Source organism: Aythya marila (genome assembly GCF_965140915.1).
Source record: "Aythya marila genome assembly, chromosome: 8".
NCBI lineage: Eukaryota > Metazoa > Chordata > Aves > Anseriformes > Anatidae > Aythya > Aythya marila.
The window spans coordinates 13,066,555-13,079,612 of record NC_139049.1 but is presented as its reverse complement, the minus strand read 5'-3'; the positions used below and the strand labels follow the sequence as shown (position 1 = coordinate 13,079,612).

At 42.8% G+C, this 13,058-nt stretch overlaps 1 protein-coding gene across 9 annotated transcripts in view; it reads left to right on the top strand.

The window, feature by feature from the left end:
* RABGAP1L (RAB GTPase activating protein 1 like) overlaps positions 1-13,058 on the top strand; it is a gene marked incomplete at its 5' end in the record, with an annotated part of 249,414 nt that overhangs the window by 202,828 nt on the left and 33,528 nt on the right. The gene's annotated exons all lie outside the window — the stretch shown is intronic.

Sequence of the window (13,058 nt, the reverse complement as noted above, 5' to 3'; positions counted from 1 at the left end):
GCCACATGGGGTTGTTGCAGAAGGCTGGAGAAGCAACATGATTTAGAATTATTTGGCCAGAATAAGTGGGTCTGTAAAGCTGAGATTCAGTTACTTGAAAGATTCACAGGGAGCAAATTCCTTAAGTGAAAGCTGAGATGGCATTGAGATAACCCAGAGCTGAAGTAATGGGGAGATGTGTTAGATGATTCTGAAAATGCAGTGTACAGTCAGCTGTCACTTACATAGCAAGGGTAGTCTGATGTGATTGGGTTTGAGATTTAAGATTGTTAACAAGTAATTAACCCGCGAGGTGACTGGAATGGACATCATTTGAATAAAGACTGAATTATTAACATGCCAGGTGTGCTTTGGAGTTTAGCAGGATGCAGGCAGGACAGAGCCCCTTTGCCACTGTAATTACAGCCTCCCCCACCCTCGGGAAGCACCCTTAGAAGATGCCTGCTGTGTCAGCTCATTGAGGTATTGCTCTTCTCCCCCTGCCTTTCTGGGGACACCTTCCCGGCCCCACAGAAGACAAACTGCAGGTAAACCTGCCAATTCCCTGCAGCCTCAGCCTGCAGCAGCCCGCTTGTTGCCAGGCAACCTCCAAAGTACGGGCTAGGCCGCAGGCCTCTGCTTGTCTGCAGCTGGCCCTCGACTCTATGGCTTTATTTGTGCTCTTCACCTCCTTATTCAGCTAAACAGATTTCTCCCACAACACGGAAGCAGGGCTGAAGGCCTCCGAGTCGCAGCAGTGCACCTTGCCTATCTGCCTGTCTTTTCTCGAGCAGCACCAGCCCTGTTTCTGCTGTTTTTCCTGGCCAGCAGCTGAGCAAACCCTCATGCTGTTTGCCAAGCTGCAGCAGCAGCCCCCAGGGGGCTGGAAGTATATTTTAGAGGCGTAGCTGGCCATGGACCGCTGTACTCAGTGTGAATCTGTTTGGTCCCAACAGTTCTTGATGGATTAAAAACAAACAAACAAAAAGGCGAGGCAGCTTTAAGCCATTTTTATGTTTGGTTTATTTCTGGCTGCTTTGATTTCAGCTTTATCTGTGTTGCAGGCTTCATGTAGCCTAAGTAGGTCTGTGAAGAATGAAAAGATGTTATCCCTTACCTGGGAATAGCCCTCCTGCAGAAGCAGTTACACAGGAAGAGCTGCATTTTTGTGGGGTGCGGCTGGGCTACCAGCCAGGGCACAGGTTTGCCTTCAGTTGTATCGGCTAGAGGAACAGGTTGCTGCTAGAGGATTTGTTGTACAGACCAACCGGCAGCATGTTTGCAGTGGCTGCACCTGGATGGACAAAGGAGAGCAGAAGCGGAACGAAGCCATTTTTTCTGGACGTGCTCCCAAACTGGGGGAAGGTAGAGATAGTTTATGTGCAGCATCCCGTGTCGCCCAGAGGATCTCCTTGCCAAGCAAAAGTCAGCACCACTGGTTTTCATGGCTTTTCACAACCAGGAAAGTGTTAAGTGAAATAACAGAATAACAGAGTCCAACTTTATATGTCATGGTAGCATTGGTCATGCCAGCATGATCGTTCAACTCCAGAGATAACTTTGATGACAGAACTACTGCGCTTTTCAGTAAGGGCTTGAAGAGCATCTGTTCAGATGCTCTCACAAACTCCAATATTTTGCACCTTTACTCCATGCTGTAGAGCTTGAGAAAGAGGAGAAGGAATCCTGTAGAGATTTATTTAGAACAAACAGCTACCAAAATGTTTTTTCTTCCTTTTTTCCTTTTATGTTTTCTACTTTTTCATTTCATCATGCACACACGGTATTAATGAGCTGATTGTCTGGACTACGCTTCTCTGGCAGCTGTTGCCTTATGGTCCTCTCCTTACTGCCTTGTCTGCTACAGACTGACAGCTTTTTTGTCTGTGTTGTAGTTTTCATCACAGACTTCTTTTTGGTAGAAAGTCATTTTTCTGCTTTGGTGATCCATCCATTACCTGACCCTCTCTGGAGAAGAACAAAGACAAGCACATGAATGCTTTGTTTTGTATGTGCACTCCAGCAGAACAGGGGTTGTGTACAATGCCTAGTGTAATTTTTTTTTATTTTTTTTTTAACATCAAAGTAAGATAAGAAAGTTGAGGTTTTATGTCCAGATTGAATTTTGGCCGTACTTGCTTTAAGCATTCAGTTACCTGTTTGGAAAACTAAAATATTTCTGGGAGCGGTTTGGCATTCTTGTATTAGCTGTATTCTGGTATTTTCTAAAGGAACTCTTGACCTTTTTGTCATTCATGACACACGTTTATCACTGGGATATCATGTTGTGCTATTTGCATTAGTGTGTACGTCTTGGTGCCATTATTCACTTAGAGCCCTGAAGTTTCCTGGGGGTCAATCAAGTATTTTTCTCAGGTGTACTTGAGGCTGAGTTGTGAGCAAAACAGAGGAGGCTGAGAGCCATCTGAAATGCCCTAAAATAACTTCTACTGCCCTGAGAATTTGTTTCAGGTACTTTTAGCAAGATTGAGTTAATGGATCTTAATTTCATTAAATGAGGATAGAAAGAATAGGATCTTTCATATAGGAAGAAGTCAGATGTTTTAGGGAGTGGAAAATCATGAGTAATACCCAGAAAGAGGCAAGTGGCTAGTGTGGATGGGGATCCCTACCCTTGTCATTGCTCTCCCTACCTGATGGACTTGGCTTTTGTTCTGTACATTCACGGGGTGTCAAATTAATATTTCATAGAGTTATAGAGTGGCCTGGGTTGGAAGGGACCTTCATGATCTAGTTCCAACCCCCCAATATATATACCCCTATATTTCAGTCCTGAATTTTCAAGTCAAGGCAAAATGCAGGGTGATTTGCAGTGATGAGAAAGGATGAAGTATACCTGGCTGAGAGAGACACTGCAGGAGATGTAGCTGCTCTGAGGCTACAGGATCAGTATTGTCAGTGTTCTTGCACCCAGCCAGCTGCCTGTAACCTGGAATCCTGCAACTGAAAGATTCAAGAAGGGCACAGGAATGCAAACAGTACTGACAAAGGAAGCTCAGCTCATACATTCCTGATAGATGGCCAAAAGTGTGGAGATCCTAAGATAAGGTGCTCAATCTTTAGCTCACAGTAAGCTTTTTCTTTTGGTGCTGTTTTACTCCATTGTGAGAGACAAGAAAAATTTGACTCAGACCTGTCTTGTCTTTCTCTATATATTGTATATTCCTAAATGGGGATAATGAAACTATTATTTTTATCCCAACATGGTTCAGCAGAGATAGCATCCATCTCAGTAATGTCAATAGTATGCAACAAAATGAATGCTCTGTATCACAAGAATTGCTCATGCAATTCATTCACGTCACTCACCTTATAACCACAAGGGGACCACTTTATGTACCACTAAATCAGTTGCCAGTCCCCAGCCAACTCTTCCAGTGCCAGGAGTGTTGCTAAGTCTGTAGTTCTCCAGCTTATTGTAAAGTTCTGCAGTGAGGTGTTTCTCTAGAAGCAAAAAGTAGTGTAACATACCAGTAAATCAACACCTTGGGCTGAGGAAAGTGATCAAGAACGGTGATCAAGTCTATCACTACTTTTACAGAATAATTAGAGGAGGAGCTTAGGACATCTGTAACCTTTCAAAACATTACATAAATCACTAGGATTTACATTACATATAGTATCCACGTAGAGACAGCAATATAGCTTTTCTTTTTATGTTAGTTATTAATTAGCTTATTATTTTTTATTAGCTTTTTTCCTTCATTTTCAGATCAGTATCATGTTTACACTATCAGATAAACTAGCACGATTCACTATTGCTGTAGGCCAAAGAAGGAACACTAGGGCTTTTTCTTGTTGTTTCCAAATGAGTGAACTAATGAAGACGCTGATTTTCCCCCTATTCATTTGAACTGTAAACCCAGAGTTGAAATCTGGTGGAAGGGATCCTTTCTGAATACTGGTGGTTGGCAGGCTGAAGCTGCTGCCTTTTATCATAACCAACATTAAAACTGAGAGAAGCAGAAAGTAAGAGAAGCCAAAGAATGATCTCTCATAGTTATTCATGGCTATATGCCCAACTTTCCCATTTTTTAGGCTTTTTCTGTTTGTCTTAGGGATTGACTTTGACAGACAGTGAAAACAATGATGCTGATCATATAAAAAGTGTAATTTAGAAAATCATTATGGAAATTCATAGTAGAAACCTCTTTTTTTAAAACTTATTTTTGCAACTCATCCTAAATTTTATTGCAACCTTTGTTTTTGTGCTGTTGTGTTGGTTTGGGTTTTTTCCTTCAAATCAAGCAGGAATTACCTCTCATGTACTCCATGTACTTCCCTTGCATTCCTTGCAGAAGGAATTACGCTTAAACACCTCCCCTCTATACAAGGCACGTTGAAAATCAAGAACAGGTTAAAAGCTGTGGTTCAATTTTCTCTCTAAATATAGCTCTTTTTTTTTGAACATTGAGGGGAGTCAACAGCAACAGAGCAAGCTTCCAAGAGAGCGCAGCCCTCGCGCTCATGGCAGAAATGCCAACATCAGCTTGAGCAGTACGTTGTGTGCAGCCTTCACACAGGGGTACAAGGAGAAAATGTTCCCTTGCCCTGCAGACATCTGTGCTAAGCTGGACCAATTCTTGTCTTTATTTTTTTAAGGGAGCGTCTCATTTCTTTTAGTCGTGGAGGTATAATAATAGCAATAATACCAGAGCTGTAGTTCAAAGTTTAAATAAAAAATAAACTTGGAATAAGACAAATGAGGAGGGAAGAAGGGTGTGTTGAAATATTTCAGGTTGTCTGCTGGCTGAAATACCTCATTATCATGCTGTTCCAGTAAAGTGTGTAAGAATCTGCCTTCTCTCCCCCCTCCACACATACCATTTGAGCTCTTCGAATAAGCTTATTAACAGTCAAATTGAGACAAGTTAATCTTTAAATCATATATAAATACAGAAGCTTTTCCCATTGTGGTATTTTGAGGCATTAAACACAGATGCAGATTTTCACAGTAGGAGACTAGATCAGCACAGTTAAGCACTGAAATAGTTTGTCTCCCAAATCATCTTCTGAGAACAGAATTTCCCTTTCACTGTACTAAGTGATGATGAATAAGGATTTAGCAGCAAAGGATAATGCCAGGCTTAGATTAGTGGATGGTGCAGATATCTTCTATGGCTGATCAGTTTGCACAGTCCAGAGCTGCTTCCCTCCTCTGGATGTGACCTGTACAAATCCCTCCATCTTCTCCTCTGGAGGACCACTGAGACTTCTTTCCCAGCAAACAGATCTCATGTCAAATGCTTTCTATATCTGACCCCTCTTACTCACCTTCAGTATGAATATGTACTAGCAAGTATGGTTTTCTGGACCTTTTTTGGCTACATTTCATCCTTTGACCTCCAAGCTAATATTTTCATCTTTAACTCCATCATAGTGGGACACACTGCTCTCCTGGAAAGCAGCAGTAGTTTATACTTTTAATGTATAATGCATGAAATGATCCCATTTCAGAGTCTACAAGCATTCCTCAGTCTAGACTGCCTCTCACAGTCAAGCTGTCTGACTTCTAAACCTCAACCACCAAGATACTCGGACTAGTCTGTCTGGTTTAATCCAGTGTGGTTGACACCATGTGCCATATCCTGCTCATCCACATAATTTCTTTATCTCATCTTCTAAGCAATCATAGTCCTGATTTATTTTTTGTTTGGGGGACATACCATTGCTATTGTGTTAGGTACACATCAAAATGTCTCACCTTTCCCATTCAGCTTTCATCGGGGCTCCCAGTAGAAGATGGCCACAAACCTTTCTGGAGCTTCGCCAGAAAGGGGTTTTATGTGGGGCTTCAGACAGAGGTACCAGCACAGCCCCTGCCTAACCACTGCAGAGCAGGATGGGCTACAGTGGTTTTGTGCCAGCCAGCTCGTGTTGTGATGGATGGAGGGTGCACTGTAGTCCTGCTTTTATTATTATTCTTATTATTTGGACTACAGGAATTTTTCATAGTGCCTGGCTCCTCAGTCTTTTGTTCGTTCTCGTTTTTTCTTGTCCCAGGCTAAAGGGCAGGTGCAAAGTTACAGTAACTAAATATACTAAATCACTGTGTAATACAGGGCACACCAGGCAGGGCACTCTGGAGAAAACTTGACAGACAAATTACTAACAAGAATAACAAGAATAGTGATAGTATAACCTATAGTTTTGCACTTTTCCTGGATTTTGCCATTATTAATCTACCACCAGGAGGTAGATAATGACTGTTAATCCCTGTTTAGGGAGGTAAAGATAAATTTGTGGGTATGTATCTACCTGGAGAAAGAAAGTCAGGAGTGGGGTTCAGCCTTGAGTCTCTTCGTGTGACGAACACCACTTCTCAATGTGCTACGAGACATTAATTAATGTCGATCATTTACTTGAAATAAAAAGCCAGTTGACCATGGATGAGGATAGCAGTACAAATCTATACTTATTGTATGATTATTGCCTGTATGAAAAACTGGTTCTTTTATCCAGATGATTTTTTTTGCTTGATGAAATTGGCTCTGCTTGCATTAGCCTGCCTGCTGTTTGGGTGAAATCCCAGAACTGAAATACGAAATATGTCCAGAAAGCCAGTAAGTAATGTTAAGCGCAAAGCACTCCTACTACAACTCTTATGCTAATTTTCTTGAACAATACTTGATCCCATTTTTTTTTCTTTTAAATACTAGTTGTAGCAATAAATTCAACAATTTTAACATAAAATTTCCTGTGTGGGATCACTTTATTACAGAATTTAGTTCTTAATGGCATTTGCCTGGTCAAAATGTCATACAAACCATTGTTCAGTTCTTGGATTAATAGCCCCAGAGAAGATGTACAAGAGACGTTTATCAGATTATTTATCTTTGTCCCTTCGGCAGCTGGAGGGACCTGTTTGCATTTATTTGGCCCCAAGGGCACAGATTCAGGAGATGCTGGCCATGGCCTGGAGCACATCTGAGGTTCCCTGGGACTTCCCCTACTCCTGCCCTGCTCTAGCTTCCCTCCCTGTGTATGTTGTGGGTGCCCACTGCCATTGAGCTGGGAGGAGGTAAAAAATAATTCCGCAAAGAGACGGGGCAAAACACAAAACAAGTGGCAGAAGTGTGCTGCCTCAGGGGAAATTATGCCCTAAGTCAGGTTAGGAATTTCTGTCTTCTGAATGGTTTCTGTGTGGAAATCTGTGATGCAAACCAGTGTGACCCCACTGGGAGTGCCTTAGGATCAGAGTGGCTGTTTGTGTGTCGTGAAGCTCATTAGGAGCATCTCTTGCCTCTGCAAGCAGGAAAAAAAAAAAATCACCTATTTTCCTAATATAAATGGATGGCTAGGAAAGAGTAATGCTCATCTATTGTAAGCCTCACTACGTTGTATTGGGTTCTACATTCGATGCATGCCCTGGCTGTGCTGTAAAATCCATTTTCTCAAAAGCCAAAGACTTCCAGAAAGCTTACAGTAAGCTTCAGCGTGACTTTTACTTGGTAGCAAAAGCTGCTCAGGGACGTCTGGTGCACTGCATGTGCTGCGCCCTGCTGCGTTCACCTCCCATGACACCGCAGCTCTTTGTAGGGCCACACAATAAACCACGGCAGGAATTAGGCCAGGTGAGAGCCCTGTGCTGGCTTTGCCTCTGAAAAACACAAGCCAAAAGTCACCCCAACTCCCATACAAGCTTTTGGCAGATGAGAAAGAAGTTCAGGAAGAGAGGTAGTTTTGCCAGACAGCTGGCATCTGAGGAGAACTTAGCTGAAGAGAGGAAATCACTGCTGGTGCCCTTAAAAAGTGACAGTGGCAGCATGGAAAAGAAATATGGAAACAGAAATTAAAAATGTGAATTTAACTAAAATTAAAAAGAGAGTCGTAAGTTAATTTAAAAGGCTGCAGAATATTCTGTCATGGACTGAGCTGACTGATAGCGAGTATGTACCTGTAGTCTAGCATCCAGTTATGCTGCTTTTTAATCTTTTTCAAGTTCATACAATTTTTAGAAATCAGATGGGTGGGTTTGTTTTAGCCAGCTTCACACCCTTGTTTAGCTGTAGTTCAAGCTGTAGTTTCATGTAAATGTCAAACTTGAAATGCAGACTTGACACAAGCCCTTTAAAATTGCAGGCATTAAGAACAGGCTCTGAGAAACGGAGCCAATACACAGAGCAGAATTAATTGAGAATATACTTTCAAAAATACAGGGAGTGACCTTCAGAAGCTTGTGGGGCTGTCAGCTGGCTTGTTCTGCCTGTTGTGATTTTGGTGGTGAGGCTGATGGTTTGAGGACTTTTTTCCCAAGCCTTGAGGATAAGTTAGGCGCTGCGGGGAAGGCAATTCCTACGTGGCAGATGTGGAGGGTGCAGGATGAGCACTTAGTTGGGCACACAGGTGACTGGGAAAGGCTGGAAGGAGGGTACCCGAGCGTTTTCTGCTACGTTCACTTCAATCCTAATTTTGTAAAGGTCCCTGCCTCTTTTACAGTGAGTTTGCTTTCCTGTACAACTGAAGCAGACGAGGGAGATGGTACCAGCATCTTTTATTATCTGTGCTCCCAGTTGATAATGCAAAAGGCAGAGCTGGCAACATAACTGAAGAACCAAAGGCCTTGCCCCTTTTCCTACGTGTGCAGCAGGCCACATGTTTACACAGAGGGGGAGAGCGCGGCAGCATCACCGGCTGGGTGGAAAAGCCCCTGCCTCAGCAATTGCAGCCCCGCTGACCTCTGCCACTGCTGGAGGGAGGATATTCACTCCTTCCAGCCAGCTTTCAGCTGTGAAAATGAGGTTACAGTTCTACCCGCTCTCGTATCCTAAGAATGTGGCATGGCTGCGGATGCTGCGGGTTTACCCGTGGAAGTACATGTGCTAAAGCACGTCGAGCCCAGATTTTTCCACACGTTGGGAGGATTATTTTAGGAGAAACACAGGTGCACACACCCACTTACTTGGGAAAAAAAATAGGCCATGCTATTTGACATTTTAAATAATAAAAATAAAACTTGGAGATGCGATTGCTGAACCAGCCTGATCAGCCTGAACCTGCTGGCTGCTTTTATCAACTGGCATAGAGCATTCTCCGTGAGCAATGGCTTAGTATTCAGAGCTCACTTTGAATCCAAAAGCACCCCTAGAGATATTCCTGATGTCTAAAACCGGAACAGAGTTATGAATAACATTGTAGCATTGCTGAGGGCTACACAGCACAATAGTAGAGGATTTGCTGCTTAATCCGGGGGATTGCCACCTTTGTGAAGGGCAGGCAGCTGCTCCCCACCTTGTGTCCCAACACAGAGATTTCATCTGGCTGCTAGATGGGCACAGCAGAGACTTGTTGGGGGCAGCAACACGACCTGTGCTTGATCAGCTGCGACAAGGGGGCTTCAGGTGGGACCGCGGGTAACTTCCATGCATGCTGAAAAGTTGGGGTGTTCGCTGTGCTCCGATGGTCAGCTGGCCCTCCTTGGGTGAGGAGAGAAGGTGGCTTCATTTTGGGATTCACAGTGTTTGACTCTGTATGAAGTCTTTTTCACTGCCGGTTGTGTTGGAAACAGTTGATACTGGTCACTGCTGGGTAAGGGAGGTACCGAGAGAGCTTGATACTATCATTATTCATTCTCATTTGGGTGAAAAAAACACCCTGTAAGCTTACCCTGAATGCTGCCGAATGCCATTTCAAGTGCTATGAAAGGAGTGTTATGTTTCCTTATCTGAAGGCTGCTGTAAACTTCCCAGCGTCATTAATACAAGAAAAGCAAATGGCAGCAAGTGACATTTCAGAAGCACAGCGGCAGTAATGAGTGCTTAGCCAGAAACGGCACATACCTCACCTAAGTAACGCTTTCCCGTCTATCAGAAGATCCCGTCCCTGTCAGCTAGCAGTAAGACATTCCTGGGGGTGGAGTGAGAGTGAATTTATCTTGGGAGTGAGCAGGTTTTGCTTTGCTAAGCTAGCTGGTTTGCTCAATTCAGGAATTTTCCATTCACCTCTGTTATCCACCAGCACAGAAATCCCAACAAATGTAATTAGGGCTACTTACCTTAATTAGTTAAAGGTTATCTGCAGCTCACCTGTCCTTCTGCGAGCTCTCCTCTGTCATCTTGACTGCTCGGGTGAACCGTTTCTCCAAAAACTGCTGCTTTGGAGGTATGCTTTCAAAATACGTTGCGTGAGGGACTGCTCCTGCTCCTTGGGGAAGGCAGCTGCAAGGTAGAGCTGGTGTTACACAGAGAAGTGCTATTTGATTCAAAGCTGCACTATGTGGTTTTTGTAGTTTTTTTGACAGATTATTCATCAGTTCAGTAGTCCGAAATATTGGGGGGGGGGGGTGACTGTATTGAAATTCCGGCAAGAATGCGTGGTGTGGCCTGGGGAGGTAGTCACGGGTATCTCCATGCTTGCTGCCTTTTCCTTTCCAGTGTTTGCTGCTTCCACCAGTTTAGCCCACAAGTTTTAGTCTAACTGTATTGAAATACTTATTAAAATTTTGTGATCTGTTTCATGTTGAATGCAGCACAGACTGTTAATGTGAATGCAGACTGCAGGTTCACAGAGATCTGGAGGCAGCTCAGCCATCCTAGCTTGAAATAACAGCTGAAAAACATCCTTTTTAAAGTGAAGATACGCATTAGCCAACATCCAAAATCAGTTGTTAGTTCCCGTGATTGCTAGTTAGAACATGCCAAAATTGTCAGCCCTCTGTTAAGGAGATATGTGAGAATTACTCAGGCAATGGTACATTAGAAGCCTGTATATCGAGCTCTGTTAAGTCATCAAACCCCTTCTGTTGAAGGTGAAAAAAGTAAATAGAGATTCAGGCTCTTAATTCCTTACAAATAAAAATGCCTGTTCTCTAAATCAGCAGAGGGATCCGAGTAGCTGCAGCTGCCGAGCACGTCTGATAATTTGCATTCCCCACCTCCTGCCCTTATTGCAGAATTAAATTGGTCCCTCATTAACATGGCAGTGTTTGTTGTTACACTGCGCGCTCTCTCCCCTGTGCATACATGACTATTCAAATGTAATCTCAGGCCGTGCTCAGAGCCTCTGAGCGATTGCCAGCGAGGCGGGGGCACTGTGGGAAGTTATTTTCTTTACCTCTCACAACAGGTGCCTTTGTCAGTGCGCCGCGTAGGCACCCGTGCTCCTGCCTGGGCGAGCCGAGGAGCAGCGCCTTGGAGCATTACGCTTTTAACTTCTCCTACAAAAACAGAAAAAAAAAACAAAACACCACACAAGGTGATGAAGCCAAAGAGGAAGCGGTCATTTAAAGTACTTCTGAAAACATGAGCAGATTTTAGCATATCAGGTATGATTTTTTTTTATAGGTGACACAAAGAGCAAACCTCTGAGCTGGATGTTGCTTCAGGATCTGAATCTGAAGTGTCCCTGCTGCGGGAAATAATTGGAAAAACTCTGTAAGCCTTTGAAGAAGGATAAAGATTTAAAAAAAAAAATATAGAGGCATTTCAAGGAAAAAATACCTTTCTTCGTCCTGCAAGGGTTAAGCATGATCAGAAGCTGCTTTAGACTCCAGGATTTAACCTCAAGTACTGCATTTTTGTTTGCTATAAGCCTATTAGAATTCTCTCTGTTTCCTAGCAATAACATGTAATTTCTCCCCCTATTTAAGTGAAATACATGTTGAGTTTTTAATCCTGAATGCTACAGCTGTTGCTCAAATTTCCTATTCAAATGCAAATAGCACCTGGTTCTACTTAGACATCCATGTAATCTTTGACAAGGATACTTCAAGAGCACAGGAAAAAGAGAGCAGTGAGGTGCGTCTTGCCCTGCTAGCTCTGGAAAGCAAGAGCTTAAACATCTGCTACTGGCAAGTTGAACTGGATACTTCTACCAGGTTTGCAGCACCCAGCACATACTCTATTTTGGGACAAATGCACATCTGAAGTGATTTATGCTTCTCGAGCAGGTACAATTTTTTATATATATATTTTTTTCCAGGAAGAACAAAAGGCTTCCAGAGAGGAGAATGTAGCAGAGGAATCTAAGCAAAAGTGCTGGCTTAGTTAGAAGTTTTACCTTGCCAAAGTATCCTGAGAAGAGTTTCTGCTGGGGATGTGTGTTTGTTTTGTTTTCCAAACTATTTATTATTTTCTAGATTTTCATTTATAGCTTTGAGAATATTGATTTTTAATTTTTTTTCCACATTTTTTTCCTCACACTAGCTTTTTCTCTCTGTCAGATGTTATGATAAGTGAACTGGCAAGTCAGAAGTAATTTGAAAGACAACTTTGCTGCTTAGGGCTCTGAGACAAGATAGCATATTGCTTAACTGAAAGCAAAGCAGTCCTGGATTCAGGTTAAAAACCTTCTGCTGTGAATATTTTCAATTGGATAAATTGATTTTATTTCAATTGTGGAGGTTCAAGCTGATTCAAGGAAGATTTTACGCATTTCATTTGCACTTTGCACGACTGTTTTACTGTGTTATGAATGGAAACTGAAGGACTCTTTTGTGGGGGGGTTGTGACTTGAGACCGTCATCTTCCTGCGAAAAGCAAGGAACCAAGTGGCACAAAACACAGTTCAGCTCTGCCTACAAGAGAAGGTGAATGTTTCTTAAGAGTTTCAAAGGAGAGATTTAGAAACTCATGGAAATCTCCAGGGAACGTTTGAAAGAAATCATCATAACACCGTTCTCTGTGAACTTACAAACAAGCCAAAAGAACTAACTCCCTGGGAAGCAAACCTCTGCTGAACAAGAATATCAGCTTTCTCTGGAGGAAAGCTAGATATAAAGAAAAAACTATCACTACCAAGTTTGAGAACAACAGAAGGGATTCCAGTTCTGCTGCCAAGTGCTGGTGGATCATTTCTTGATTAATTCTGATCTGGTTTGGCTACTGCTTTTTCACCTGCAGCCTAATACTGGAACTTAAACTACTTGCTGGGATTTTTTCAAACTTCAGGAGATGTTTTTGCAAGTGGGCTGTTGAGAATATGAGCAGGTGTTTCATATGTGCTTCCTGTAATAATAAAAGGCACCCTCGAGAGGGAAGCCTGTGTGAGAGCTGGTTTGCTAGGTCATATTTTCTCTTGTGACACTCCTTCCTCGTTAGCTTCTTCAGGTGGGTGTGAAC